This window comes from Astyanax mexicanus, chromosome 2 (genome assembly GCF_023375975.1).
Source record: "Astyanax mexicanus isolate ESR-SI-001 chromosome 2, AstMex3_surface, whole genome shotgun sequence".
Classification (NCBI taxonomy): Eukaryota; Metazoa; Chordata; class Actinopteri; order Characiformes; family Acestrorhamphidae; genus Astyanax; species Astyanax mexicanus.
In genome coordinates, this window is record NC_064409.1 from 72,379,630 (window position 1) to 72,406,390 (window position 26,761).

General features: G+C 38.2%; 1 long non-coding RNA gene across 15 annotated transcripts in view; it reads left to right on the plus strand.

The window, feature by feature from the left end:
• LOC125799072 (uncharacterized) overlaps positions 1–26,761 on the plus strand; it is a 188,020-nt gene that overhangs the window by 102,340 nt on the left and 58,919 nt on the right. For 2 of the 15 annotated variants that reach the window (XR_007437907.1, XR_007437902.1), the window contains exon 1: positions 12,106–15,816. The exons of 12 other annotated variants lie outside the window; for them this stretch is intronic. This is a non-coding gene — a long non-coding RNA (uncharacterized LOC125799072). Of the gene's footprint in view, positions 1–12,102; positions 15,817–16,672; positions 16,756–26,761 lie in introns of those variants that run through there. One more of the 15 variants, XR_007437898.1, reaches the window with a different exon arrangement.

The window sequence follows — 26,761 nt, forward strand, 5'->3', positions numbered from 1 at the left end:
TGCACCTTCCCATCGCGAACACACCGGACCTTGGCTGGGTAGGCGAATCCGCGGTACATGCCTCGCTGAGCCAGGGCTTTCACTTCAGCCTCGAATTCGCGCCGTCTGCGTAGAACTTCAGACGAGAGATCAGTGTAGAAGCGCAGGGTTGGCCCATTGTGAGATATTGAGCGTTTCTTCAACGCAGCTCGTAGGATGACCTCTTTGGTAGTGAACCGAAGAAAGCGGACCAGCACGCTCCGAGGTGTGCTTCTGGACCGGGATGCCAAAGCTGGAGATCTATGAGCCCGTTCAATTTCAATGGGTGGGGCGCCCATGGGAAGATCCATCCAGGAGGGAATCTGGAGTTGAAGAAACTCTGCCAGAGGGACGTTTCCCTCTGCATTTTCCGGTAAGCCGACGATTTTAAGGTTTTTCCTTCTTCCACGGTTTTCCAGGTCGTCGACCTTCGCCTGTAGGAACTCCGCTATCTTGGACAGTTTAGTGACTTGGGCATCGTGGTTGTTGAGCGAGTCCTCCGCCACCCAGAGTCGGTTTTCAGCTTCCTCCAGTCTGCCCTCGGTGGCAGTAACTCGTGACACTAAAGTGGAAAACGAATCCTCCACCGAGGAGTCGGAGCCAGCGATATCTTGAAGACGGCCCTCGACATTATCCAGGCGACAGCCGATAGATCTGAGTTCAGCGAGGAGAGTGGCCATGTTTGTTTGAGTGTTAGCATGGTCGCTAGCTTCGTCCTCCTCAGCAGATTCCGGAACTTGCTTTTTCTTTTCTTTGAGTCTCTGGGACCGCGTAGATGAAAAAATTGTAAAATCTTTGTCCCCAGGGGTATCAGCCATAATTACATCGATGTTGAGACTGTATTAAAGAAATTAAACCGAGGTGAAAAGTAAATAAAAAGAAGCGTAGGGACGGAGCGAAAAGACTAAGCGGCCATCTCCGACCTGGTCACGTGCCGCCACCCCCCCCGACCCCATTTCTAAATTGGAGTAGATCAGCGTAATAGAGTTTCCAGCTTGTCCTTAACTGATACATTTAGTTGAGTTGTTTATTTTAAATGTTATAAACAATTTAAATAAACAAATTATTCTTATTATTATCATATTATTATTATTATTATTATTATTATTATTATTATTAGTAGTAGTAGTAGTAGTAGTAGTAGTGTTGTTATACAATGTAGCAAAAATACGAATGTAAAAATATAATAAAATAGTAAAAAAAATATATATAAAATTATCAGCCTTTCACAGACAAGCACTGTTATAATGATTACTGATTTACAAACCTTATTTTTCACCTTATAAGCTGTTACTTTGGAACAATAAATATATTATCTATAACAGAAAATATCATGAATATGTAGTTTAACAAAAACATTTTGTTCATTCACCAGTTACAATGAATGATAATCATAGTTTTGTAAGGTGATGAGTACCAGGGTCATTCCTGAGATTGGGTGCCATTTCGACCTTAAACCTTTTTAAAATTAAATATTATTATATTTTACTAATTCATTTTTTTATTATTTTCATTTTTAAATACATTTTATTTTATTACTTTATTGGTGAAGCTCAGGCATACAATTTGTAGCATTTATTTAAACATTTGTATGAAGTCTTTGACCTAGTATGTCCACTGTGTTACAGACATATGCATAACTGTTTATGTAAATGTACAACACATTAATGATGAAGAGCCAGCATGTCCCTTTTTAGCTTTGAAGTATTTTTTTTATCTATTGTTTACAGATATTTTATGAAATTTGTGTCTGAATTCTCAGCAGTACATGATTTCACTTGTTATATTTAGATAAAAATGGATTCTATAAGTATTTTGTTTATTTTTAAGGATGCATGATTTGGCCTCCCTTACAAATAAAATTATTTGTATTATCTTGATTACATTATAGACAGAAAACTTATTTGTAACAGGGCAGACGTAACAGGGTGGGCAAATAACAAATAATAAATGATCTGACTACAAAATGTAAAATATTTATTGATTTTTTTATCACATAAAATTTGGTTATAACCTTTCTCGGCCGCCGGGAGAGTGCTTTTCCCTATTTTTGATTTATTAAAAGGCATTGAAGCAGAGAATTGAAGCACTTGGGGCTTTTATTTTAACTGAAGAAAGACTTACTTCACAAACTCAGAGGGCTGATACATTCAGTCGTAATAATAATAATAATAATAATAATAAGAAGAAGAATTATATTATTATTTTTATTATTATTATTACGACTGAATGTATCAGTTAAGGACAAGCTGAAAACTGTATTGCACAGTAATGGTTTTAAGTGTATTTCTTAATAAAATAATAATTTGCTAACACGCATTATCATAATATATATTATTACAGTAAAATAAATAACTTAAATTAAAAAACTGATACAGTTACTTAAGAAACACCAGTGGCAGAGTCTTGTTTATTTTTTAATTTTTTTTTATTATAATTGTAGTAAGGAGTTCTTTACAGAAGAAAGACTAAATAAAAAAAAATGTATACATGCGTTGCCATAAGACACAATGCAAATTATAAATCGCTGAACAGAAACAACCTCAACTTATTATTTTTTTCTTGGTCTTTTAACCCTTACCCTCTCTCCCATATTCTCAATTTACTCACACTAACCCACACAAACAAAAAACTAAAAATAAAGAAATAATAATAAAAAAAAAATAAAAAAGGGGGGGGGGGGATTAATCTGATGGCAAAGATTTTAGTGATTCAAAATAGGTCAAAAAGGAATCCCACTTATTATAAAATGTCGAAATGTTACCTCTCAGAGTGAGTCAAATTTTCTCCAATTTAAGAAAATGAATCATATCACGAAGCCATATTGAAATTGAGGGAGGTTTTGAAGACCTCCAAAGCAAAAGAATACAGAGTCTTGCTATTAATGATGAAAAACCAATAACCTCTGACTGAGCCTGTGAAACTGTAGGCAACCGTGAGGAAAGACCAAACATTGCTATGAGTGGACAAATAGCGACACTGGCACCAATAACTTCTCAGAGTAATCTGACCAAAATTTATGAATACTGGGACACGAAAAAAACATATGCGTTAGATCACATGGAGAAGTGGAGCACCTCTCACATTCGTCAATAACTGATCCAGGATAGAATTTAGATAATTGAGATCTAGAATGATGAATTCTAAAGAGTACTTTAAACCGAATTAACTGTAATCTGGCACAAGGTGCAACAAAGCGCACCCCCTTAACTGGCCTGTCCCAACATTTCTCAGATAATTGGAAACCCAGTTCAGCCTCCCACGTCTGTTTGATTTTAGTAAGGGAATGTATGTTTATATCCATGAGGTAGGAATATATCTTTGATATAAGTGACCTCTGGAAAGGATCTAAATCCAACAGATCTTCCCAAGTCTGATTCAGTGGAATATGGGTAAAATTTATAAATAATGAAGATGTACAGTGCCTAATTTGAAAATAGCAAAACAAATGTGAGGAAGGTAAGCTAAAGGTTTCCGATAATTGGGTGAAACTACAGAAGGAACCTTCCTCATAAAGGTCAACAAAGGACCTAATGCCTTTCCCATGCCATAATTTAAAAGCTGTATCCTTTAGACCAGGAAGAAATAAGTGATTATTTAAAATGGGCATCTTTGTAGAACCTAATGTAAATTTAAAATGGGACCTAAATTGAGAACAGATACGAATAGATGAAAGAACCATTGGATTATTTGTAAGTGTTTTACATTTAACAGGAATCGGGGCAGTAAGTAAAGCAAGTCCAATTCTCCAATTTACACCAGAATAGTTCAGGAGAGTGAAGCCAGTAAAGCATCTTATGAATATGAGCTGACCAATAATAATATAAAAAATAGGGAAAAGCAAGCCCACCATCGAATTTGAATCTTTGTAAAAGAGCCTTCTTCACTCTGGGTGATTTCCCATCCCATATAAATGTGGAGATAAGCTGGTCAAGTGATTTAAAAAACTTTTTGGGTAAATATAGGGGGATTGTTTGAGACAAAAAAGAAACCTAGGTAAAACATTCAACTTTATTACATTTATCCTCCCAACCAATGAAAGGGGAAGAAATCTCCATCTCTCCAAATCTGATTTAAATTTATTAAGCAAAGGCGAGAAGAGTGAAAAAGGTATGGCAGGTATGGACCAAATTTCTTTAAAAGTGAAAAAACTGAAGGAAGACTACGGATAGGATCGGTCACATATAACAATAAATCATCTGCATATAAGGCAAGGCAAGTTTATTTATATAGCACCTTTCATGCACAACGGTCATTCAAAGTGCTTTACAAATTAGAAAATACACAGAGAACTCAAATTAAAAAAACATGTAAAAGAATAACAGTAAAAATGGAAATAAAAACTAAAATAAGATTAAAGCATGATTGATTCAAACATGATTAAAACAAAGAGAAGTAAAATTAAAATCATGTAAAAGAACAACAAGGAATTAAAAATCATTAAAAAAAAAAGAATAAAGCATGAATAAAACATGATATAAAAGTGCCGTTACAGAATAAAAGTGGGCGGAGCTGCAGTGTTTTAAGCTGAGCTAAAGGCCTGATCAAACATGTAGGTTTTTAGTCTGGATTTAAAAGTGTTTATTGTTGGGGCTCTTCTAACACTCTCTGTTAACTGGTTCCATTTAAGAGCAGCATACTAGCTAAAAGCTTCCTCTCCGTGTTTAGTTTTTACTTTAGGCAGCTCTAACTGACCAGTTCCTGATGATCTGAGAGTTCTGCTCGGCTCATACTGCTGGAGCACATCAGATAAATATGCTGGTCCTGCACCATTAAGGCATTTATAGACCAGTAACAGTACCTTAAATTCTATTCTGTAACAGACTGGTATCCAGTGTAGGGATTTAAGGATGGGGGTGATGTGCTCCCTTCTTTTACTTCTAGTCAGAACTCTAGCTGCTGCATTCTGAATCAGCTGAAGCTGTTTGATGGTCTTTTTTGGGAGTCCAGTTAGGAGTTCATTACAGTAATCAATCCTACTAGAAATAAAGGCGTGGATAAGTTTCTCCAGGTCTGATTTAGACAGAAAATTTCACCCAGAGGAATCATATATAAATTAAATAAGAGTGGCCCAAGAATTGAACCCTGGGGTACACCACAGGTCACTGGCACAGTCTCAGAAACATTATTTTCCATTTCCACAAAGTATTTCCTTCCTTGAAGGTATGAACTGAACCATTTTAGGACAGTTCCAGAAAGTCCAACGCAGTTCTCTAGTCTATCTATGAGAATGTTGTGGTCAATGGTGTCAAAAGCAGCACTGAGATCAAGCAGTAGTAGAATAGACATTTTTCCTGAGTCTGTGTTTAAGCGAATGTCATTGATAACCTTAATTAGCGCAGTCTCAGTACTATGATTGGGCCGGAAACCTGACTGAAATTGGTCTAGACAGTTATTTGTGGACAGAAAGTGCATAACTTGCTTGAAGACAATTTTTTCAATTATTTTTCCAATGAATGGTAGATTAGAGATTGGTCTGTAATTGTTTAATAAGTTTGTATCTAAATTTTTCTTTTTTAAGAGAGGCTTCACAACGGCTGTTTTTAATGCATTTGGGAAAACACCCGACATGAGTGAGGTATTTACTATTTGACGAATGTCTGCTGATATTGAGTAAAAAACATTCTTTAAAAACTTGGTTGGTAATGTATCAAGACTGCAAGTGGATGATTTGAGGTGACTCACTGTATCAATTAAAACTTCATTAATAGTGCTAAACTGGGACATGCTGACTATGATGATTTTGCATGGTTTTGGAGAGCACATGGGCTCGTTGGAGGATATAGATGTACTGATGGCTTCTCTGATATTGTGGATTTTAGTATTAAAAAATTTAGCAAACTCATTACATCTCTCTAGTTGAAACTAGCTCAGGGGTCATGTATGTAGGTGAGTTAGTTAGTCTGTCAACCACAGTGAAAAGAACTTTGCTATTGTTAATATTATTGTTAATAATGCTAGAGAAGTAGGATTGTCTACATGTGCACATTATTTTATTGTAATCACGCAGTCTATCTTTAAAAATTTCTTTGTGAATGTGAAGCTTGGTTTTACGCCATCTGCGCTCAGCTTTTCTGCATTCTCTCTTTTGGAGCTGAACTGCAGCATCATTTCTCCATGGAGCTTTCTGCTTGCATGGCATGGTTTTAACTCTAACTGGTGCAATCTCATCTAAAACTCTAGCAGTTTTTGAGTTAAAACTATCCAGCAGAGTATCTACAGAGTCTGATGGTTTGCATGGTGCAGAGCACACTTTGCTCACAAAAAGTTCAGCTGTCATGTCATTTATCTGCCTTTTCTTGTACCTAATCTGTCTGGTTTCACTGTGTATTGAAGTCCACATTTCAAAGAATACACAGTAGTGATCTGACAGTGCAACATCCTTAATAGAGGCTGATATGTTGAGACCCTTCGAAATAACCAAATCCAAAGTGTGACCATGACAGTGTGTGCTTCCAGTCACATGCTGAGAGAGTTCAAAAGAGTCAAATACATCGTAGAGTTCTCTGGCATAATTATCATTGGGATTGTCAATGTGAATGTTAAAATCACCAGCAACAATAAAATGATCAAATTCAGTAGAAATAAAATACAGCATATCTGTAAAATCATCAATAAAATCAGCATTGTACCTTGGAGGCCTATAGACAATTACTAGTAATATTCTTGGTGTCCCTTTTAAAACTGCGCCTAAATATTCAAAAGATGTGAAGTCACCAAGTGATAACTGCTTGCATTGGAAAGTATCATCAAACAGCATAGCTACACCTCCACCTTTCTTGCCGGTACGTGAGACATTTAAAAAGTTAAAGTTTGGTGGAGCCGACTCAATTAATACACTTTCAGCACTACAAGAATTTAACCATGTCTCTGTTAAAAACAGAAAATCAAGCCCATAATTTGTAATAAAATCATTAATTAGATAGGACTTGTTTGTAAGAGATCTGATATTTAGTAGAGCTAACTTAATAACCTGTGCGTTTTGTTCCAAAGCCTGTGGGTTACAATTTACATACTGCAAGTTGGATATATTCACATTATCTGACCTATACTCCCTGTTCTTTCTGCTTCTGATAAGAACTGGAATGGGGAGAGAACTGGCACACAGGGTCCGTACTTATTTGAAAACATGTACTGCTGACTTCACCATTGTAGCAGCACGGACCCAAAAGATATCAGTTTGCTGGATTACTTGTGGCGGCCTCTTCCCTTATGGTGGAGGGAGGTGGGAGGGGCTCCTGCTGGTGAAGAAGTCGAGAGCGGAGCTGTCGGTCCGGTGGTTTAGGAGCTTGTCTCTTCTTTTTGGGTTGTGGGGGGGGGGGGGTTTGTTTAATTCCTTCTCATGTTCATGTTCACTGGGCTTCATTTTGGTCCCCTTTACTAACTCCTTGATTGGGGAGTGTAGTGGTGGTGAGAATGGGGGTTGCTGGGTCCGTGAGGCAGTAGGTGACTGTGGAGGAGAAGTTGTGCTGATTTTCCGCTGTACCTGAGGACTCGCTGACAAAGAAAGCGTCAGCCTTGTCCCTGCAGATACCAGCTTCTCCATGGTTGCTGGGAAGTTCAGGTGGGGTGATGATGAGGTGGAGATGGAGGATGATAATGATGAGGTGGAGATGGAGGATGGTGTGGAGTGTTCATGCAGTTGCGGTGTTTCCGGCAGCTGATACAGCAGAACATGGCTCCCATCCGATAACTCCGCAGTCTCTGTGGGGAGAGGATGTTGTGTCTCTGTAGTGCAGACAGTGTCTTTTGGTGTTAAAGCTGACGTGTCTTCACCAGTGGGAACAGAGAAGTTGCAGAGAGAAAAAATGAAGTTCTCTGACAGGAATTTGACTCCCCTCTTGTTGGTGTGCAGTCCATCTCTCCTGAAAAACTCTCTTCCCAAAAAACAGATTGAAATTGTCAATGAAGTTCAGTCCGTTTGACCTACAGGTTTTCTGAAGCCATATGTTTAATGCTAACAGCCTAGAGAACATATTGCAGCCCCTTGCAGGTAGAGGACCACTGATGAATGTCTGAATGTTGAATTTGCGCAGTGTGGTAAAAAGATCATTAAAGTCCCTTTTTAACACCTCAGACTCCTCTTTCCTTGTATCGTTCTTTCCAACATGAACAATAATCCGTTTCACTGTTCTGTATTCAGCCAGTAGTGCTGGAAGCTTCTCATTCAGTTCAGAAACGGTGATGTTTGGCTCACATCGAACGATAAGTTTCTGATTATTCATGCCATGAACAGAGTCATCCCCCAAAACAAGGGTGTCTGCTGTGGCCCCAGCCTGGAGCCCTGTGGCTCTACTGGGGTGTTTTGAATGGCTGAATCTTCTGGTTCTTTCTGTATCATACTGGCTGGTATTAGGAAAGTCATTAAGGTCTTGCAGTGGCTCAAATCTGTTTTGCAAACTAAGTGACTGGAACTGATTTCCTCTGGCTCTGTGCTCTGATCTCCGAGCAATAGCTTTAGCATTAGCATTAGCCAGATGTGATATGTTAGCAGGAGTGGAGGATACTACAGAGCTGTATGTGGCATGCCGTTTGGGTTTAGCTCCAATGCGAACCCATTGCTGGTTTTGCCAATATCTTTCAGCTGTACTCACATTAGGAATGTCCACATGATCTGCTGGTCCAGTTCTGTTCGTCTCCACTGCTCGCTGCTCCGTTGAAATCCGCGCCCGTTGTCCGCTGGCAGCACTCCCACACTCCGATGGTCCTCGAACAGCGCAGAAATGCCAGTCCTTAAACTCTGATAACAATGACCGAAAATTTGTTTCCAAAACAGTCATTCTTTGTAGAAGATTGTAGCAGTTCTGGCAGCACAGGTGCTCTGAACCCACACAAGGAGGCATCTTGTAGATTTCTTCTTTAGTACTCTACAGGAACTTTTTTAATTCCTGTGCCTATGGCTCTACTATAAAATGTCCAAAAGAAACTAGAAAAAAAATAAAATAAGAAACAAAATATGGTAGTGCTAGTGCTAATCTAAATAATGAGCTCAGACACTGTAGCTCGAAAATGTCTAAAAATAAAGAAAAGTATGAAAGATAGCAGAGCTAAGCAGAGAAGCGTCTGAACGGCACAGAAGCAGGAAGTGGAGTCTTTTTTATTATTAGTAATGAAGTCATCTATTGAAGCACAAATAAATGTATTGAATTCATTGTTTGACAGTAAAAGTGAGTTGAATCTCCAAATAGAGGGGAAAGTGTGTCGGTTAGTACACTGTATATTTATAGTATGAGGTGCATGATCAGAAATGACTATTGAATGATAGTCAGTCGCAATAACTTGTCCACAAAAAAGTAATCTAAACGTGAAAATTTATTATGCGGGTGAGAGTAGAAAGAAAACCCCTTAGCTAGCGGATTGTAAAACCTCCAAGAATCGACAATTGAATTTTCAGTGATGAACTCAGAAATTACTTTAGACATTGATGATGGAGTGAGAGAACGTGGATTTGAGTGATCCAAACCTGGATCAATAGTACAGTTAATATCTCCACCCATAATTAAAAGATGGGTATTTAAGGAAGGAATTGAACGAAAAAGATTCTGCATAAAATTAGGATTATCAAAATTAGGGGCATAGATGTTTACCAACAACACTTTCATGTCAAACAAGGTCAAACAAAATCGGGGATAAACTGAATTCCTTTTTTAATTAAAATTGCAACACATCTAGATTTGGAAGGAAATGTAGAGTGAAATTTTTTTTCCGACCCACGGGAAAATTCAACTTGGAGTGGTCGTCCCTGATAAGATGGGTTTCTTGTAGAAAAGCTATGTCTAAATTCAAACGCTTCAAATGGGCATTCACCTTTAGATGCTTAACCATATTGTTCAAACCATTAACATTCCAACTGCCAAATTTTAAATTAGGTCCACAATTGAAGTTACATTGTGTATAATTGACCATTTAAATTAGTAGGGCAACGTGAAAAAAAATGAAAAACAATACAATGCCAGCAACAAAAAAAGAAAATCTCAAAAATCTCATGAACAATTTATCCCCTTCCCCAAATTTAACTCAAAGACCATGTTCTCCACTGAATTGGGGATCATCAACCATCTCAAGTATACAAGGATACGCACGCACAAAAACTAAAAGGCACATATTACCGGAAATGACAAATATTCAAGAAACGACCCAGAAAACATCTAGCTCCGTTAACATGACGTCAGATCGACTAGCGACGTATGAACAAATAAAACCTAATGGCAAATGCAAGAACATATTGCTTAACATATTGCTTAATTACAAGGGCGTAGGAGCGGGCTTGATATTGGGGGGGACACATTTGCCAATATGAACCCAAGCCCACCCAATAGTTTCCTAGAACAACATTTGTGGAAATTACTTTTAATTAAAAGTAAATTATTATTATAAGGTGATTTTACAACCTAAACATGTTACTCCACATTACAGCTACTGTTGTTAGAAAAATTATGCAAGCAATGTCTGAGTTATCACCTAATATTTAAAATAATATAACAGATTATTATTATTGTTATTATTATTATTATTATTATTATTATTATTATTATTATGTATTGGCATGTCAATTCTGTTGTATATTTACATTTTCTCCTGCACTTTTATTTTTTTCTACTGAGAGCTCTTCTTAAGATGGTGTCCTTTTATGTAAAAGAATGTAACTTTACGTTTCATAGAGACTTTTATAAACGTCAGGATATGTGGTCTTACTGTGAAATACAAATGAACAGAAGTCACGTTACAGCAGTGTTTCTCAACCCAGTTCTTATATATTCTACTGCATATTAACACTGTTCTGCATATTCTAGAGCTTCCTCTGGTGGATATACATGATTAATTTAGGCTCCATAGGGGGCTAAAGGATTTTAACAGGTAAACTCAGTAAATGACTGTTTATTAGCTGATCAGGTGGAAAACACTAGTTTAGGGAAGCGATCGGGGTTAAGTAACTGCTTTAAACTACCAACTTACTGTACGAAATTCTGGCGATCATCTACATCCAGCTTCTAGATAACTAGTTAGTTAAATCAATTTTCGTTCATTATAGCTCACAGTAAGTCCTGTAATCCTAAATGAATAAACAGTTTGAAAATTAAAGTGATTAGCTGATCAGGTACAGGGAAACATTACATATATATTTTATTTTTTTCCTTTAACCCTGACTCCCAATCTAGCTAATTCCAAAGATAAGCTTACACACTAACACAGCTGCAGTTTATTAATCACAGTGGGTTTAAACTGTGTGCTGATTCAGAGACGTGTATTTTTAACCAGCTATCAGAAACATATCATCACAGTTGAAGTGGTTAGCCTATCGTTACCTTTCTTTTAGAAAAATCTCCGTATATCCATATCTGTTTTAAAATCAGCTGAAGCTGCTGCGTCCCGATCCCGCTGCTAAATCTCACAGCGAGGGGGCGGGGCTTCCCCAACAGCAAACTGCATCTGCTCCGCGCGCCGCAAAACCAGCAAGCTGATTGGCTGTTTCTACTGAGAGGCGTGACTTAATACCTGAACCGGCTCCGTGATTGGTCCGGTCTGTCTCCTCATTAATAGTACAGCTGACCTGAGCGAACTGATATCATTTTTGGGGGGGACAAATACACCTGTTTCTAATATTGGGTGGGACATGTCCCACCCATCCCCCCCGGTTCCTACGCCTATGCTTAATTAATATTAATAGCTCTACTGCTCTCTGGATGTATTGATCTCTTATTTGCTTATTAAAAGATACAATGCGCACAAACTACACTCATCATTTACACTTGCTAGCTGTTGTCATGTCTGTTGCCATTTGTAAAATCGCAAAACACACTATGGATTTAAAAAACTCTTTTATAAATCTTCAGAAGCGTAAAAGTGTAAAAAAAAGAGCTTGAGAGTGCATTTCCGGGGCTGGGCAGTGCATGTGCTAAAAATTGTACATTTTGTTAAGGGTTCAGGCTTCAGAGATCCACTTTTTCCAAGAATTGAGTCAAAATGTTAAAAAAAAAACTTAAAAACAACCATTCTATGGAATTCCTTGGCCCAGAATTGTATGGAAAAGTGTGCTCATTTGACTGTATAGGTTTTTAACTGAAGGAGCTATGCCAGTTTCTTCATATTTTTTTAGGTTCGGATTTGGGATAGGTGTAGTAAAGGGTTAAAAATAAGCCCCACAGGACATTTTTTGTCCTGTGACTTGTCATAATCTTAAAGTAGACTTCAAAGATTAAGAAAAACCCCAAGATGTTTTTATTTAATGCACAGGATTTTAGTATAATGTGAAAACATACAGGCAAATTTACATTTTTTTGCTATTTGTTTTATATTTTTGTCCCAAATTTGTAAAAAACTTAATAACCATTTCGTTAAATTCCTTGGCCCAGAATTGTATGGAAAAGTGGCTCATTTGTCTGTATAGGTTGTTAACTCAAGGAGCTATGCCATTTTCTTCATATTTTTTTCCGGTTCAGAATCAGCATAGATGCATAAATGTCATGGGAAATTATTTCATCCTGTTACCTGTCAGAATCTTAAAATAGACACTCCAAAGATTAAGAAAAAAACAGGTGGCGAAAAAAAAAATCCACTATGTGCTCGTGGACCCCTGTTTCCATCTAGACTAAATTTCATTGGCCACGGAATTTACCACGCCCACACCTAATTTCATTGGCCACGGAAGGTTTGGCGCTTGAGAGTGCATTTCCGGGGCATGACAGTGCACATGCACTGTGAAGCCCCTGTTGCACACGGGCAGTCTTGGAATCAGTTCAGACTTCAGCGCCGCGATGTCCTGGACAAGCAGAGCAGCACTAGCTCCAGGTGGGGCTACTGCCTCAGGAGACGGCGGGGACGCAGACTGGATTATAGGCCGGAGGGAACTCTAACTCACGTCCGCTCCATGCGGTGTCAGAACCGGAAGTCCGTCTTGTTTATTTTTAAATGTCATAATGTTAACGGATTTTAGAAATGGAGAGCATACAAATGGTATCAGACGTATTAGGAAGAGCAGCAAGTGTCGGCAATGCAATTGCCGACAGACTTATAAGTGCTGCCAAAAAAATTCGATTTGTAGTCTTCATTTTTGGCATGATGAAAAAGGGAATCGATCTCTTTCTCAGGTACGTGCAGCAATGTAGGTAGGTGGTGCTAATGAGCTTAATAAAACTATGGCTATGACCAAAATGGCTTAATACTCCCTCATAAGTGTTGCGCTATTTAGGGAGACACTATGTAGTTCACTAACTAGTGGTAAAACAGGAGTGAATTCGGACACTAACTCATCATTATCATGCGCCAGCACTGATCGCATAAACACACACAGATGAGAGAGGGGTTTAGCCGCGTTTAAAACTCCATAAAGCAACTGAGCTCTGAATTAAAGATAGTGAAGCTCTGAGCTGATCATGAAGTAATTTATATGCCTGTTATATTTGCGCTGATCAAAATATTAATATTATTGAACTACATGAAGAAAAACTGAAATTAACAGCGTACACCGGCTCGCAGTGTTGCCAGATTGGGTGGTTTCATGCCAAATGTCGAGTTGTGTCTGAAATTGTCTGTAGGAAACGCTGCAAGGTTATGTTTATGTACTGTATTTACTTTTTTGGTTCGTGTGTCCTGTGATACAAGGCAAAAAACACATAATACAAGCATGCAGATAAACTAATTTAAAGATATTTTTTTTGTAATCAGTGATTCGTCACATATTGAAGGTATTTTAGTTAAGGTCATGTTGGAATAAACCCTGTAATATTGTTAATATGACGAACATCAGCTGTTTGGGTGGTTTTCTCAGGATTTTGGCGGATTTAAAACACGTTTTTTACCCAGTGAATTGGTTTTATCTGAATTACACTAACAATCTGGCAACCATGATGGCTCACTGTCCGCTCCGTTTCTGCGTCTGTCTGTTGCTTAGTAGCGATTTTTTCAAATTATAAAATAGTAAAGATCTAAATAATAAAGGCAGTTGTTTATTCATAGCCAATAATATTATAAATACATACACACTACACGTATTTTATTATATTGACATTTAAGAAATATAAATAACCATTAATTGTTGAATAATATATTTATTGACATCCATGAGCTTTTTAATCACGGAGGACTTTTTTTCTGGCATTCGGCAGAGAAATTGAGCTGTGTTGAATGAGGTCTCCCTGTAGACTTTTATATAATATAATATAATATAATGTGATAGTACATTCTATATAACATTAAATTTGATGTAATAGAATAATAGTAATAATAATCACGGAAGACTTTTATTATGACATTCGCCGGAGCCATGGTGAGAGAGGTCTGCGCACAAACGCGCTCTCGAGCCGTATACTATGAAACGCCAAAAGGCCCAAAAAACGCCTGGACCAGACGCCTTTTATCGAAAAGAACGGCGTAAAATACGCCGTTCTGTGTGGGTTTTACGCCGTAATATACGCCGTATGATTTCAAGACGCCGTAATATACGCCGTATGATTTCACGACGCCGTTAAAAACGCCGCTAAAAGCACAGAAGACGCCGTTTCCCACGGCGTTTTTCGACCCTTTTGGCGCGCCGTCTCAGTGCAACAGCGTAAAAAGCGGCGTTTTAGTGTCTGACTGCGTCCGAAATCGCATACTTCCATACTAAACAGTATGCAAAAGCAGTATGCGAGATGGGGTAGTGTGTCCGAATGCGCAGTATGCGAGTTTAGGTACGCGAAAAGTTCCCGGATGACATACTGCACCGGGACAGATTTTGAAGTATGCAAGCCCTGCACACTTCACCCGCTCATATTTCCCAGAGTTCCAAGGGGGGCGGCGGAAGCGAAGCAGAGGTTGAAGATGGCGGACAGCGGTGACGCGGGTCTTTACAAGTTTAAGTAGAATGTAATCGGAATAATAGAAAATATCACCACTTAAGTACCCAAAGTAACGTTATGAGTAATTTTGTGAAGAATGATACGCATATTTTATTTGATTTTTAATTTATTAACTTCGCTAACGCTAACTTGCAAGTGTTTAAGGCTACCGTCAGTACGCGCTAAGATAGTCATGCTAGCTCGCTCGCTAACTAGTTAGCCAGCCAAGCTAACCTAGCTAGCTTAATGTTGTATTGTTAGTAAAGAAATGTAGCGCTATTTCAGTTACCTAGGATCACAGAGTCGAGTAAGTTGAGCGGTTGTGTGGGCTAAACGTGCGGGATTAGCTACAGCTGGTGTTAGCTAGCTAACGCTAACTAGATTTGTTTGTTCTCTTCTGAATGTAGTTTTGAATTTTGTGTTTTAGTACCTCTATTAATCTCGCTAGCACACCGTTCAACGTGGCTTAATGGCTCATTCTGAAGTATCTAGGTTAGCTAGTTTCCTGAACTGTCTTTCTGTAATTTAAAGTATTGCTGAGTTAATTTGGCTACAAATGTACTTGTAAGTGGTTTGCAGGTTACGTTGTTTAACTAGTTAGGTAGTTAGCTATATAACGTAATGTTAAATAAAGTTGAATGGCTAATCTAGCTGGCTATTTTAGCATTTTCATTTTAGTTTACATCTTGGCTGCCTAGCTTAGCTGTCATACAATTGTGATGAAGTTGGTGGTTCACCTTAGTAGCTAGTAATAAGCCAAAACTATACTTTTAAAAGAAATAAATCTTGCTTTGAGGTAATTGATGCTAAATATTTATTATTGTTGTAACCCTGCTACAATATTGTCACATTTGCCATTCCATTTAAAGCTAAAGTTTTATATTGCAGGGAGTGATGAGGACACCAGGGAGCTGATCCGGTGGAGGGTGGCCAATGAGGCCCTCTTCACCGGAAAAAGAAATGCAGCAGTTCGAGGATTTGAGTAAGTAACTTAACTGTTTATTTAACCTAACTTTAGATATGTTTTACAGCAAATTACCCAATGTTAAATCAACACTGACTGTACAAAATGTACACTCACAATTGTCTGTTAAATGTGTTGTAGTGTATGTGGTAATGTTGTAGTATTAAACGTTTGCTTATTGAAAGCAGTGTGTGGACTGTAGTAATAATTGTTGTGTGCATTATGTTTATAGAGCCTTCGTGTTCGTTTTTGTAAAAAAAAAGTGCTCAGGTGTCTCTGTATAGCTCTTTTTTAATGGACTGTTTTAGGGGTGTGTCCAAAATGACCGGATTCCAGCTTTGCTAATGAATATTCATACATGCAAACAGCATGCAGATATCTCTCCTCTGATTGGCTAGGAGCACTGCGACGCCCCTCCGCCGCTCTGCCGCTCACTGCCTCCCACCTCCTAACTGATGAGCGGTGATGTTGCGTCGCTTCAGCTCCGCCTCTGGGAGTTTCTCGAGCCAAGGTGGGCTGGTCTGTGAGTTTCTGCCTACGTAGGCAGAAAGATAATTCAAAATTCACCCGTTTTTCGGAGGGGGGGAGGGGGGATTTCTTTGCTTAGCTCCTGCAGACAATTCCTCACTAATGCTGCGAGCTCGTACGTCTTGTTCACCAGCGAGTTCACGTTCCCCATCACCACTGTCAGTATACAAGGCTTGTATTTCCAGCTGTTCTCCCATTGTTTAGCCTTTAGTTTAGCTCCGGCTTTGCAGCCCCTGAAGCGTCGCCTTGGCTCCAAGTGCACGTCTGTAGTCAGAGTCGTCTTCAACAGGCAGAGTCTGGTACTGGTTGTAAATTCCTTCCTAACTGCAGAATATCTGTTCCGCAGGATTGCCAGGCGCAGGATAGCTGCATGATGATGGACGACGTGCATGTGATGCAGAGGTGCTGGCCACAGGAGGCAAAATTAAGGTATTAAGACAATTAAGACATTATTGGTACACAATTTTACTGCTAATATTTAGTATTTGTTATTTACATATAAAGCCTTTAAACAGTATTTTATTAAGAATGCACCCATGTTTGTAGTTAACAGGACATAACATGCACAAAATTAATAGAGAATCTAAAGTACAACCTGATTAATTTAAAAAACAGAATTGTGTATGTGTATGTTCAGAATTGTGCATGTAGCTTTTGCACTGGTTGACTGGTTAAATCAACATCATGCAAGGTTCCGGTAATGACGTGCTCGCCTCGGCTCCGCTACCTTTCTGTAAAATCCTGGAAAATACTCGTTATATGAGACACTGAACAACATCTTAAGTCAGCAATGATGCCTCTTTCACAAAGGAAGTCAAGTAAAATGACTAGTAAGCCGACCCAGTCGAAGTTATCTGACTTCACTTCTAAGGTGAGCGCTAAAGCTAGCGGTGACAATGGCGGGGCTAACACGGGAACAGACCAGGTAATGGAGGAGGATAATTGTGAGTCGAATGAGAAGGAAAAGACGGTTGAAATTGGCTCAGACGCAATATTGGCTGCAATCGCAAGCTTAAAGTCTGATTTCTCCTCCAAATTAGACGGTATTCTGTCAGCAATAGAGAATGTGAAAAGAGATGTTAATGAATGTGCCGAGCGGGTCGGTGAGGCGGAGGTCCGGGTATCTGCTGCAGAGGATAATATCACCAGTCTGATAGCCAGGGCTCAGGCTCTTGAAGATAAAGTTATCTTGAAGAAGTTATACTAAAGACTGGTGAAGGAGAACATGCCAAGATGCATGAAAACTGTGATTAAAAACCAGGGTTATTCCACCAAAAATTGATTTCTGAACCACATTTTAAGGTCTGATCAATATGAAGTCTGAAAGCTCTGCAAATAAATGCTCTAAATGACAATATTTTTATTTGGAATTTGAGGAAAATGTTGTCTGTAGTTTGTAGAATAAAACAACAATGTTCATATTACTGAAACGCAGAAATACTGCTACTGCACTACGTAACTCAATGAAAATGTGTAAGCTTTGGCGACATTTTGAGTAAAATCTTCTAATATTACTGTGCCACACCATTCAGATGCAGCCTGCCTATAAATGCATGTGTGCAGCTGTCCATGAGGGGGAGCTTATAGCAAATATTTATATTTACAGCACTGGAGTAATAGTAAATTGCCCTTCCCTACTGTTTATAAATGGTTTAATGTACGAGTTTACGTTTTGAAACAATGGTATTTGTGTGTTCAGAGTTCCTGATGGCCACCACATCATCCATGCTTATGGCTTCACGAAATGGAGAAGGTATGGTATTTTACAAATGGCGTTGCACTAACAACCATTAAAACCATATATTTTTAAATATTGTAGGAGAAGCGTATAAACACAATTCACTTCACTAAGAATAGATCAAACTAATCTTTTATAATGGTTTGTATTGACAATACAATACAATACAAGCCTGAGAAATGGCTACCACATCCAAGGAAGGCAGCAGGCGCGCAAATTACCCATTACCGACACGGTGAGGTAGTGACGAAAAATAACGATGCAGGTCTCTTTCGAGGCCCTGTAATCGGAATGATCCTAAACACATGGGTGAGGACCCATTGGAGGGCAAGTCTGGTGCCAGCAGCCGCGGTAATTCCAGCTCCAATAGCGTATATTAAATTTGCTGCAGTTAAAAAGCTTGTAGTTGGACTTCGGGAGTGGGCTGGCGGCGTTATTCCCATGACCCGCCGGGCAGCGTGTGGGGAAACCAGAGTCTTTGGGTTCCGGGGGGAGTATGGTTGCAAAACTGAAACTTAAAGGAATTGACGGAAGGGCACCACCAGGAGTGGAGCCTGCGGCTTAATTTGACTCAACACGGGGAACCTCACCCGGCCCGGACACGGAAAGGATTGACAGACTGATGGCTTTTTCTCGATTCTGTGGGTGGTGGTGCATGGCCGTTGTTAGTTGGTGGAGTGATTTGTCTGGTTAATTCCGATAACAAGACTATAATGCAAAGTTGTAAATCAGTACATATTTTAACTGGAAATAAGAAATGAGTAACATAATGTAATGCATGAAAATTTTTAATATTTTGCATTTAATTTTTTTATAGATTTGGAACGTGAAGACCACGAGTGCACGATCATATTTTAATTTTGTCATCCTCCTTCCATCCAACCAAGATCATTTTTTTAGTCATTTTATTAGTTTTTAGTTTTTAATCTTTTCTGTTCTCAAATAAATATTTGCAATTCATGCATTTTACCCATTGTTGAAGTATGTTGTGTAAATGTCTTGATAATGCAGATTGTGAGAAGTTTCAGCTCTGGTAAGAGAGAAGGGCTGCACACTTTCCCCCAGAGGAGAGGGTATCTACTTCAGCACAGTCACTGGCAAACTGGAGAGAACCTTGACAATAAGATCCCTTTTGCTCTTCATATCTGGTGCTTGACTGGTAAAAGCCCTCAATCCGGCCTGCACTTTTTGGTCTGGTTAATTTGGATTCTGGTTAATTTTTATGCCTGGTGCAGTGTGTGTGAAATACAGTAATCACAACAACCACACCAAGACCTTTGAGACAAAATGGTCTTGTTCTGGTCCCAAATGAACTCTGTAGCAGTTTGTTTGTTATGAAAAAGCCCTGCTGAACACTATGGCAAAGTTAATCATGCTGATCTTGCTGGTTGAACATCTTTATCCTTCTTGATAATGCTGGTCAGCCACCTTGGTCATTCTTGTTTATGCTCCACCAACTTAGGTTTTTTGTAAATTGTGCATAATATGCTAAACCTATGTTTGAGAACTCATTGACAATCATGACATGTTTGGTGTGAAACAGCTCAGCATAAGAACATAAGCCTCAATAATTATTTAATAAATTTTTAAATTTGTAAACAATATGGCCACAATATGCAAATTAGACCTGTAACTTTTGAATGCTTAACCTGACATCCATGCCACTTCAGACCTTTGATCATAACATGATTCTCAGATACCCTGTCAGTTCATGTAGACACACACCAGAGGGGGCGGAGCCAATATTAGATTACTGTTTCTCCTGAACTATATACAAGCTATCAAGCTCAACCTTGGCAATTATCATATATGGCCCATGTAATAATGGTACACCAAAGGAAAATTTGATATGTAACATTTTGTAGTCAGTACTTTTCAGTATTTTTTTTTATTAAGAACCTGGAGTAGTTTCACCAAATGACCACTAGAGTGCAGCAAGACACCACATTAAACCTGCTTAAATACCCCTAAATTATTGGATATTGCCATATATTACAGCTAATAAGCTGTCCTTATGTCAGCAGCATGGAGCATCCAAAAGAGGGCGCCATTTTTAAAAAATATAATAATTATATAATTTCACTACTTTTTACTAACTTACTGAAGCACAAAATTGGTTTGTTAACATCACTGAGCTTTGAACTTCATAGCCAGGTTTATCCAGTCATGAGAAAAGGTATTTAAGGTGGCCGATTGCAAGTTGTTCTCCTATTTGAATCTCCTCTGTGTGGCATCATGGACTCATCAAAACAACTCTCAAATGATCTAAAAACAAAGATTGTTCAACATAGTTGTTCAGGGGAAGGATACGAAAAGTTGTCTCAGAGATTTAACCTGTCAGTTTCCATTGCATGTTTTTACTACTTTTTAAGCATCAAGAGCTCATACCTCAGGACGTTTAATACCCTCCTCCCAGTGCCCCCGTATGTTTTCAACAATATTATTCTAAATAAATACAATTTCACTAAACATACTTGCTGAAATATATCCATGTATATAATGAAATGAATATTCATTAAAAAAAATTATGTTATGCATGTTGTATATGTCGCAGCCACTGAACGATGCATCCTTGGGGGGCTAACAATGAAAAAAAAACAGTTGAACTGATTGCATTATAAAGTCTCATGTATTGAATTAAACAAAAACAGCAATTTGCTTTTAAAATGTAAATCCATGTATACTGTCACTTTGCTTTTTACTGTGAAAAGGGACTGTAGTGTAGTGACTGCTTTTCAATTTGGTACTAATTCCTCTCCATATGTAAGTATAACTTGCTGGTATACAGTTAAAGAATGTAGCTCAATATTACTACTTAACACTGAAATGGTTTTTAGACTATCAAAAGATCCTACTTTTTTAATGTTGGTAGCATTATCTAAGAGGGTAACATAGGGTATCAAAAATATCCTGTAGTTTTAATGCTGTGTCAGCATTTTTTAAAAGCCCTCAAATACCAAACCCTCTGGGTACCTTCAGAGCACAGAGATCAAAGAGCCGGGCTATATGCTTGGAATGGATCTCATGGGTCCATTTCCAAAGAGTAAGAAGGGCAACGTCTACCTGTTTGTGATTGTGGACTACTTTACCAAGTGGATTGAACTGTACCCTTTACGTGACAGCAGAGGGCATCGTCTCTGCAGAATCCTGAGAGAAGAGATCTTCACCAGGTGGGGTGTGCCAAAATATGTCTTATCTGATCGGGGTCCTCAATTTCTTAGCCAACTGATGTCAGACCTGTGTAAAATCTGGGGAGTAACCCAGAAACTTACAACTAGTTACCATCCTCAGACCAATCTTACAGAACGGGTCAACAAAGTTTTGAAGACAATGATGGCCTCATATGTGAAGGAAAACCACCAAGACTGGGATAGGTGGCTGTGTGAATTCAGGTTCGCCATTAACAATGCCAGACATGAAACCACAAAGAACACTCCTGATGAGCTGGCACTAGGTAGAACCCTGAAGGGTCCTTTGGAGAGATTTATTTACCATCAGGCTGTGATGCCAAACCATCCCTCATATTCCCTTGTTGAGAGACAACACCAGCTCAACGAGAAGGTGAGATGCTCAGCTCATGCGGCACACCTCAGACAAGCCAGGTATTATAATACCCGAAGGAAAGATGTGCACTTTCAAGAGGGAGATTTGGTCTGGGTGCGTGCCCATCATATCTCTAAAGCTTCTGAAAATTTCTCTGCTAAATTAGCTCCTAAGTGGATGGGGCCTGTCAAAGTGGAGAAGAAGCTTGGTCCAGTGAATTATGCAGTCATGGGATTGCGTCCTGGGGATCAACAGGACGTTGTAAATGTGGCAAATTTGAAGCGATACTTTGGTGCTATTCCCCGGTAGCCTCCAGCTGGGGGGGGGGATTATGTAATGCCACTACATAAGGGGACCTGTGGTAAGACCTATTTGTGATTAATACTATCATTTATTTCAGATTTATTTCAGGTCGATATTCTCCTTCAGGATCTTTTGGTAGACAGCAGAATTCATAGTTCCATTTATCACAGCAAGTCCCCAGAGCATCACACTACCGCCACCATATTTTTCTGTTGCTATAATGTTCTTTTTCTGGAATGCAGTGTTTCTTTTACGCCACATGTACTTGGACACACACCTTTGTCTCATCGGTCCACAGAACGTTTTCCCAAGTCTTGGGGATAATCAAGATGTGTTCTGGAAAAATTGAGACGAGCTTTAATGTTTTTTTTTGCTCAGCAGTGGTTTTTCGTCCATTTTTGCTCAGTCTCTTTCTGATGGTGGAGGCATGAACACTGACCTTAACTGAGGCAAGTGAGGGCTGCAGTTCTTGTTGGATGTTGTTGTGGGGTCTTTTGTGACCTCTTGGATGAGTTGTCGCTGCACTCTTGCGGTAATTTTGGGCGTCTGGCCACTCCTGGGAAGGTTCTCCACTGATCCATGTCTTTGCCATTTGTGGACAATGGCTCTGACTGTGGTTCGCTGGATTCCCAAAGCTTTGGAAATGGCTCTATAACCCATTCCAGACTGATAGATCTCAATTACCTTCTTTCTCAATTGTTCCTGAATTTCTTTGGATCTCGGCATGATGTGTAGCTTTTAAGGATCTTTTGGTGGACTTTACTTTGTCAGGCAGGTCCTATGTAAGTGATGTCTTGATTGAGAACAGGCGTGGCAATTTTTAGGCCTGGGTGTGGCTAGAGACAGTGTACTCATGTGTCAGAAACCACAGTGACGGTATGTTTTAACAAGGGGGCAATCACTTTTTCACACAGGGCCATGTAGGTTTGGATTTTTTTTCTTCCTTAATAATAAAAACCTTCATTTGAAAATATCATTTTGTGTTTACCTGTGTTGTCTTTGACTAACAGTTAAATTGGTTTGATGTTCCGAAACATTTAAGTGCGACAAACATGCAAAAAATCAGGAAATCAGGAAGCGGGCAGACACTTTTTCACACCACTGTAAGTGGAAAGTGTCAAAATAAACAAATTGTAAAGATACATAAATAACTCCTACATAAAATTCATTAATTTATACACTTATTAAGGTGCCATTCCATATGTCTGTCTTTGTTAAAAAGCATAAAACAAAGTATTTCAGCATGAAAGCAGGTATTTCTAATGTATAACAGCGTCCTGAATCATTACTCCATCTCTGCTGTTTGTAACAAACAAAACCGTGTAAATCGGGTAAAAATTGGTAGAGTTGTGATTATTATGGGTGTATTAATCACCTTCCTCAGTGTAAATTAATGCACTGGGAGCGCAGAGTTGCCTCCGCCAATATGGCAGCCATGCTGACACGCCAGGAGGCAGGTTATGCAGCGTCTACGTATAAGATGTTGATGCACACACACACACGTCATCACCTAGTCATGTAATGTGTAGTTATTTATATAGATTACTTTACTTCTTAGCCTTCCACATGTTAATAATGCAACTAATACTATTTTTTTTGCATATTATTAGGACCAGTACAAATGACTGGCAAACTCATCCCTGATCTTGGTTTCTTTGTTAGGGTATAACATGAACCAGCAGAGGATGACTCGCCTCCGTACAACACTGTGTGATTTCTTTCTTGACCTATAAATCAGCAAATGAGGTGAAACCCAGCATCTTTGAAAATATAATCTATATAATCTAGTCAGAAATACATAAAACTGTAGTAAATAAAACTTAGTACTTTATTTTTGTATTGCCATTGTCATTACTTGTATATTGTTTTAATTATGCCTCGTAACTTTCTTTTAACATTGTTCTGCATCTGCTGAAAAGCTTTAGGGAGATGAAGATTTCATTTTTCAGCACGATCTGGCACCTGCTCACAGTGCCAAAACCACTGGTAAATGGTTTACTGACCATGGTATTACTGTGCTCAATTGGCCTGTGTTACTGTCCCAATACTTAATAGGCCATGGTCTAGGGGTGTAGAGCGGAACCAGTAACATTATTAAGATATGGATCGCTTAAGGTGGAACTTGAAACTGGTATCTAAGGAGTGAATTGACTGGAGAGCAGGCAGCTTAAAGCAGAACAAGTAATTTAGATTTATTTAGGCTTTTCTTTACTTTACATTTATGCAGCAACAAACAGGGGAAACATCAGAGACAGACATGATTTGGATTAACCTCACCTCAGAAAGAGAAGATGAACGGTACCAAAGAAAAGAACAGAACAAAACAAAATCACACTAAGCTCTTTTAAGACACTAGCCTAACTACCCAAAAGAAAAGGAATAAACAAACAAAAACCTGTCTAGCTACACTAGTCTTATAATACAAAAATACATATGTTGGTACCCGCCCTTTTAATCTAATGTGTTTATACAATGAATTACCTACGTGGTGGAATGTAGGTGCGCGCACAGTCTAACCTGTTCTCAATCTGAGGGGGAGAAAGACATAAAATTCAGGACTGAACAAAAACAGAGCTTGTGAATAAAGCACTACTTCAGTAACACAGAGAAGCAAGATCTCGACTAGTTTCTGACAAAAGCAGTAAGAAAAGTGCGTAACGGCCACAATAAAACAGAGTGAAACCACAATAAAAACGGAGTGTGCAAACGGGCCTCCATAATGCCTCAGCAGTGCCACAGGCTGATTGCCTCCATGCCACACCACATTGAAGCAGCCATGAAGCAACATATAGATAAACATTACAATACATATTCTCTGTGTTGCCTGAGTTACATGAATTTAATACACATAAACAGCCCACAAATACAGCTACAAACCACAAAAATATATAATATACCCAGCAATCAATGCTTAATTTTCCTACAAGTACAGGCATTCAACAAATATCACTCATTTATATGACGACAGTACGCCAGAGCAGCCAAAACATTAAGTACACACAAAAACTCACCAGTCAGGCAGCCTATTATTGTAAATGAGTTTCACATTGAAGGACAGCCTTTAAAATGTTTTTTTTAATATGATGTGACTCAATAAAATTAAATGAGTTAATTATTTCATCTGTGAATACTAAAACAATGTTAAGCCTCCTAGCGATGTTATTTAAAGTTTCTACCAAACTGGTGACCCCATTTCTAATATGGAGTAGATCAGCGTAATAGAGTTTCCAGCTTGTCCTTAACTGATACATTTAGTTGAGTTGTATATTTTAAATGTCATAAACAATTTTAATAAACCAATTATTCTTATTATTATCATATAATAATAATAATAATACTACTAATAATAATAATTAGTAGTAGTAGTAGTAGTAGTAGTGTTGTTATACAATGTAGCAAAAATATGAATGTGAAAATATAATAAAATAGTAAATAAAATAAAAAATATATAAAATTATCAGCCTTTCACAGACAAGCACTGTTATAATGATTACTGATTTACAAACCTAATTTTTCACCTCATGAGCTGTTACTCTGCAACAATAAATATATTATCTATCACAGAAAATCTCATGAATATGTAGTTTAACAAAATATATAACCTTTCTCTGCTGCCGGGAGAGTGCTCTTCCCTATTCTTGATTTATTAAAAGGCATTTTACACAGCAGACAATTGAAGCACTTGGGGCTTTTATTTTAACTGAAGAAAGACTTACTTCACAAACTCAGAGGGCTGAACTTATGGCTGAACTGCTTGGAGAAAGAGGGCGTAAGTGATTTCTCAGTTTTTTTCATTTGAAACGTGGTGACTTTATCTAAGAGAAAATAAAGAGAAGATAAAAGGGTTAAGGAAAATCACTTGGATTGATAAATTCAATTTGATTTAATAATTGTTAATCTTCTTTATTAATTGTTCTAAAGATTTATAATTGTATTTTCATGATGAAATGTAAAGACACCACACATTGTTCATGTAGTGCCTTATCCAGAACCAACTTTCGGTTCCCCATTTATGATTATATATAATCCATTGCTCTAAAGTAACAGCTCATGAGGTGAGAAATTATTATTATTACTATGATAAAGCGTGTTAGCAAATTATTATTTTATTAAGAAATACACTTAAAACCATTACTGTGTAACAGTAATTTTCAGCTTGTCCTTAACTGATACATTCAGGCGTAAGAAGAAGAAGAAGAAGAAGAAGAAGAAGAATTGTATTATTATTATTATTATTATTATTATTATTATTATTATTATGTTATACTTGAGAAACACCAGTGGTAGAGTCTTGTTTATTTTTAAGCTGTTTATTTTTAAATGTCATAATGTTAACGGATTTAGAAATGGAGAGCATACAAATGGTATCAGACGTGTTAGGAAGAGCAGCAAGTGTCGGCAATGCAATTGCCGACAGACTAATAAGTACTGCCAAAAGAATCCGATTTATAGTTTTCATTTTTGGCATGATGAAAAAGGGAATCGATCTCTTTCTCAGGTACGTGCAGCAATGTAGGTAGGTGGTGCTAATGAGCTTAATAAAACTATGGCTATGACCAAAATGGCTTAATACTCCCTCATAAGTGTTGCGCTATTTAGGGAGACACTATGTAGTTCACTAACTAGTGGTAAAACAGGAGTGAATTCGGACACTAACTCATCATTATCATGCGCCAGCACTGATCGCATAAACACACACAGATGAGAGAGGGGTTTAGCCGCGTTTAAAACTCCATAAAGCAACTGAGCTCTGAATTAAAGATAGTGAAGCTCTGAGCTGATCATGAAGTAATTTATATGCCTGTTATATTTGCGCTGATCAAAATATTAATATTATTGAACTACATGAAG